We start from the raw sequence: 6,591 nt of genomic DNA, 5'->3' as shown, positions 1-6,591 counted from the left end.
AAGAAGAACCGGCAAGAAACTCAATTGTTGTCATTATTTTCCGATGCAACTTCTTCCGAAGCAGCTTATTATAGTCACATGTAAAAAAAAACATTGAAATGATACACACGCAGGTTACCTCACGATGTTTTACTTCATCACTGCATCATCATCCTCCCCTTATCTTAATTTTACTTGGTGCTGACCAGCACAGCGTGTCTTCTTCTTCTTCTATACTTCTCCGTCGGACGTCATTTCATAAGTAACATTCTTTCTAACCATACAACCATTCATTTATTACGTGAAACTATTTTTACTAGTTTTTGACGCCCCTATGATAAGAAAAATAGGAACAGGACAAATCCCTATTCCCCGTATAATACTTATTGGAAGCTTGGAAGGAGTAGGCTCTTTTCTTGAAGGTTACCATGTCGTATCGGTTCGGAAAAACCGCCGGCGAAAGCTGCTTCCACAAAGTGGTTGTGCGTGGCAGTGGTTCCTTGTAAGAAAACATAAGACATGGTCCCCTAGATCATCTTACGTAAAGTAAAGTAAAGTAAAGTAACAGCCTGTAAGGTTCGGATCATATACCTCCACGCTGTTCCAACGCGGGTTGGTGGAATGTACATGTGGCAGAATTTCGATGAAATTAGACACATGCAGGACTCACGATGTTTTTCTTCACCGCCGAGCACGAGATGAATTATAAATTAAGCAAATTAAGCACTTATACATAGTGGTGCTTGCCTGTGTTTGAACCCGCAATCATAACAGCAAATCACTAAATATACAGCAAAATGCGCGCGTTCTTACCACTGGGCCATCTCAGCTCCTTTATTAATTCATCTTACGTAATAATTAATAAATGAATGGGCCCCATATAATCTTTTACACAAGCCATCCATTGCAAATTGCATTATAAACACAAATTAAGCACAGAAATACAATGGTGCTTGCCTGCTCCTAACAAATTAATCTGGTCTTATAACCGAAAATGAGTATATTATCGAATTGTATTGTATGTTACCTTTGAATTTTTTCGGGATCAAAGTTACTATAACGCAATACAGTCCAGCTCGACATGAGGTCATTTTGTAAAATGGCCGGTCGTCTGTGCGTCAAAATTGTCTCTCGTAAAAACCTAAGTAATATCCTCGCACATGTCAAATTTGGACAGTCCGAATTCGTTTCCACTGTCCATAAAATTTACTTCATTAATTTTGAAGTCATTTTATGAATTGTATTGGTGATAATGGTTTTTCTGAATTTTGTTACAATCAGAACACCAGAAAGTCATAAGTGTCATTAATTACAATAACTATTATAATAATTAAAGACATTATTCCACATTTCTACAAGATACAAATAATAACAGTACATCGGCTTTATCTATAAATATTGTTTAGGATTTAAAAGTCTGGAGGCCCCGAGGCAACGACGAGATTCCTAATTATTTTCCAAATAAATTAAGGATTTTTTTTTTTCAAACGGCTGTTTTCATAATTGCGGAATTTTTTGTCTTAACGAGCTTATTCAGGTATGATAATTGTATAATCTTTAATTATTTATTTAGCTCTTATCATGTACCAAAAGATGGCGTTGTTCTTTTTATTCGTGTTTCTGAATCACGCTATCCTTTGTCAAAGGAAGTTATATATGATGAGTAATACGAGTATATAGTCGCCTTCACACGTCCCACCCTACCTAATTCGTTCGTGAGCCAAGGTGTGAGCTCATAGGAGACACCCTCAGAACGAACTACAACCCCGAGTCTAGCGCACAACTCCAGGGCTGAGTCTAGTACTCGCCCGAACGCCCGGTTACGCTGTAAAGGTCAGTAAAGCCAACAGCACTACTACAAATAAGAAAAAAAATAGTCGCAAAGGCTTGATCGTTCTGTGGCGTGAACTCCATCCAAATAAGACACCACAGATAATATTCCCATCTGTACTGTAGACGGCCTTACCACCACTTTAGGGGGCCGTACAGGGTCTGTGTGGAGTTGTGGACATCACACAGGTTAACAAACTGGTTTTGCCTTTGGAACGAGTGGTGTTATATAGTAATATAATATGTAATCATAGTTATATTTTTGGTTTAATATATTACAACAACAGCCGGTAAATTCCCACGGTTGGGCTAAAGGCCTCCTCTCCCTTTGAGGAGAAGGTTTGGAACATATACCACGTTGGTGGTATACACATGTGGCAGAATTTCTATGAAATTTGTCACAGGCAGGTTTCCTCACGATGTTTTCCTTCACCGCTGAGCACGAGATGAATTATAAAGACAAATTAAGCACACGAATCCGCAATCATCGGTTAAGGTGCACGCGTTCTAACCACTGGACCATCTCGACTCATTAATATATCTTTATTAAGTATATTTCATTGTGGATTTGGAATATTTTTGATATCAAACCTCTTTTGCCGAGTTCCGAAAATATAATGAGAGCATATTTTTATGATGAACATAAAGCTACACAGTGAAATAGCTCGCTAAACCACCAATTAAGTGTTGCTCGAAATAGACAACCTCACACCTTTTTCTATTTTACAATCTTTATTTTTAGAGTCTTATAGTAACGGAGTAAAAAAAAAACATTTATCATAATAATAACAGTCACTTTATTACAAATAAGTAAAGTAATGTTATACTTCTCACGAGAAGTACACTAACATTTTCTAAGTATAAAACAAAGTCACTTATACCTGTCTGTGTCTATGTATTCTTAGATCTTTAGAATTACGTAACGCATTTTGATGCGGTTTTTTAGTAGATAGAGTGATTCGATAGGAAGGTTTCTGTATGTAATACATGGACAATATAGTAAAGAAACACTGATAATTATAGAAGTTTCTAATGTGATGTCGTAAATAAACAAATTCTGTAATATATTTAGTATCAGTATTGCACCCGTGCGAGGGTCGCTAGGGTACTATCAATCTGGCAATGTTAAGCGGTCATTGTTAACATAGCGCTGTCTTCTTTCTTTGAATGTCAAAACAATGTCGATGAAAAGAGATATATCGTTTTTATAATAAGGTAGTCTTATAAATACAAATTAAATTTTAAACGAATCGGATGTCACAATGGATACTCGTATAACCTCGAAAGGCACGTTTGGTGGGAATAAAAAGGGGCAGGCCGTGTAGTTTTATGTAAGTTTTACTCGGCACGATATCAGCCCCGTGAATAATATGGGTCCATCTAAGGGGCACTTAGCGTGTAGCACGTTTGCTAGCGATTTCGTTTAATAATTTATTTAAATTAAACGTTTCATCATAAATTTGTTATCTTGAAACACTAACATATATATAATGTTTTATGCTTATATAATTGCTATCTTGAATTCAGAGCCATTGAATATTATTAAGTTTTTATTTCGAGAAATTGTTCATTCTTCTCATTCTAGATTGAGTTAAGTCTACTGAATACGTACGTATGTCGGAATATGATATGCGACATTGACATTTATATAATTAGACATATGCATCAAAATGGCGTGTCATCGTAAGTCGGTTATCAACATTTTATGAATAAGATACTATGTAGATGATTTCATAAAAAATCGCTCTATTTTTTTATGGTATAGGTTGGCGGGCGAGCATATGGGCCACCTGATGGTAAGTGGTCACCATCACCCATAGACAATGACGCTGTAAGAAATATTAACTATTCTTTACATCGTCAATGTGCCACCAACTTTGGGAACTAAGATGTTATGTCCCTTGTGACAAAGCCCTACCACCAAGTAAATGTAATAGTTGGTACTTATAAGTCTGGAGTCATTTTGGTCTTACATTGTCTCTCTCTGTCTTACAAGCTTGAAAGCCAGATATTGTATAAGTGTCTATGATTTTCTGGCTTCACGAAAATACTAAGGACTATATATAAGTAATAAAAAGGATCTTTCACATACGGCCAAAATATAATACTCAATAAATAATTTATAATTAATAACGCTAGCAAAGGGGACTCACCCTAATTTCATTCTTGAATGTCAGAAACCGGCAATGGAAGGTTCAATTTTTATTTGTATTTCTTTTAATGATATATACATAGCAAAATGTACAATACTAGTTTGTTGACCGAATTCGCCTCGGGATAAAAGTAGGTCTTTGTTTTACGTATGGGGTACATTTTAATGAGTATTTTCCTGACATTTTCTAGATAAATAATTTTAGGTGACCCAGCTATCAACATTGTATTTATAATTCAGCCTGTGCTCAAAAGGGAAAAGTATCTGGCATTGAAGTCTCGTGATGGAATAACTTTAAAAGACAATCCTCAAAAGGAGAGGAGACCTTATATCGACAGTGGGCATTTAGAGTCAGTTATTCTTCACAGAGATCAAAACTTTACATCATGGGTGAGCAGATGTAAAATATCGATAATGATGGGTATGAAAATTATATATACACATCAACATCGTCTAGGGATATTTTGAATAAAATTCTTAAACTCAAAAAATCATAGCAAGTTTTAAAATGTTTTGATTAAAAACTATTTTGTAAACCTTCTTGGACGATTCTAAATTTGAATTTGAAAAAAATAAATAAAAATAAAATAGTTACTCGACATAATGGTAGCGATACCCGAGAGTTTCGTTTACCTACAGTCATATTGAGATATTTTTTTGTGTCAAATTTGAGTTTTATAACAAATTATCGATTAATTTCGAGTTAAACCTATTGTGTGCATCATCCAGCGGCGCCATTTAACGAAAGAAGAAATGCTAAGGGCAGTAGACATGCTCCAACCTGGGGCTACTCAACGAAGTATAGCTGAAGCGATTGGAACAAGACAAAACGTTATATCTAGGTTATGGTCACGCTACCGTGCTACTGGTGAAGTGACGGAAAGATATCCAGGTGGCAAGCGCATAACCACTCAACGACAAGACCGATATTTGCTAGTTATCGCGAAAAGAGAACCAAATGTTACGGCACTGCAATTGCTTCAGAGGCTCCAGCCAGAGGACCAGTTGCTTGTGAATGACCAAACTGTAAGGAGAAGGCTGCATTAAGCTAACCTTCATTCTCACAGACCGCTTCGTCCTCCAGCAATACGCCGAGGAAATCGTGGGCGACGACTAGAGTGGGTTCGTGTAAATTTGCTCTCGGAAGATAACCAGTGGTCTGTAATGCTGCTTACCGATGAGTCCCGGTTCGGTTTCCATCCCGATACACGTAGCGTACGTGTTTGGCGATTCCCTGGTCATAATATGCGTCTGCAACATCTTCAGAAAGTTCATTCATACCACAGCGGGATAATTATGGTTTGGGCGAAAATTCATCTTGTTGGAAGAACAGACCTCGTTTGGATCAGAAACACCATGGTGGCCGAAACATACCGTAACGAGATGCTTGTGCCAATAATTTAGCCCTATAGACTAAAAATGAGCCAAGAATTCACGCTCATGCACGATAACGCCCGTTGGCACACAGCGAGAGTGGTGACGAGTTGGTTGCAGGAACAAGACGTATCGGTCTGAGGCTGGCCCGTCCAATCACCTGACCTTAACTCCGTAGAGCATGCATGGGACATACTCCAAAGAAGGGCTTTGAGGAATTTCCCTGCAAATATTGCGACGGAAGAGCAACTTTTTTTGCATCTTAGTCGGACCTGGGACAATATACCGCAGCAAGACTTGGATAACTCAATCCAAAGTATGAAACATTTTTGCAGGACCGTTATAAATGTCCTAGGCGGTTTTACAGACTACTGATTGTTAAAATGACTGTTAAAAACAATAACTTTTCTATATTTTTCACATTTTCTTGAGGCAAACATTAATTGTTAGTTTTACCATTATTTTACGTTTTTTTCTATATTTAAATTATAAAATGTTTACGCAAAATAATAAGGTTTCTTTTTTATTTTGGAGTATAGTCAGATAAATGGGCTTTATAAATATATAACTATGTTGCATGTTATCTCTAATAAATTTTGAAATAATTGAGTAAATGCAAAATATCCCTAGACAATGTTGATGTGTGTATATAAATAGTATAAAACAAAGTCGCTTACCGCTGTTCTCATGTATGCTTAAAACTTTAAAAATACACAACAGATTTTGATTTGATTTTCTTAATAGATAGATAGTTTCGAGATGAAAGTTCTTGTACGTAATAATACATGGACATTTTATTAAAGAAACAAGAAAAAAATCTGTAGTATATTAAAGAAATGTAAAGGCGAACTTTGGGACCAACTTTGGAACCATGCTCATTGGTCAAATCAAATTGCGCGCGCTTTTTCTTCCTTTTACACACTTCCGTCCCTTTATACGAACTTTTGACGACCTCCGTAGTCGAGTGGTATGTACACCGGTTTTCATGGGTTCGACACTTCGAGGTCCTGGGTTCGATTCCGGGCCGAGTCGATGTAGATTATCATTAGTTTTGGATATTGTCTGGGGTTTTATACCACAAACTGTCTTTACTTCTGATTTTCCATAACACGAGTGCTTTAGCTACTTACACAGGGATCAGAGTAGGGTATGTGATGTTGTCTTATATTATACTTAACTGCTCCCAAGATTAGAGGAAATAAAGAAAAAATTATACAAAAAAAAACACAAGTAAAACCATATCACAATACTAGTTT

Source organism: Vanessa cardui, chromosome 26 (assembly GCF_905220365.1).
Source record: "Vanessa cardui chromosome 26, ilVanCard2.1, whole genome shotgun sequence".
Taxonomy (NCBI): Eukaryota; Metazoa; Arthropoda; class Insecta; order Lepidoptera; family Nymphalidae; genus Vanessa; species Vanessa cardui.
This window is presented reverse-complemented; position numbering follows the sequence as displayed.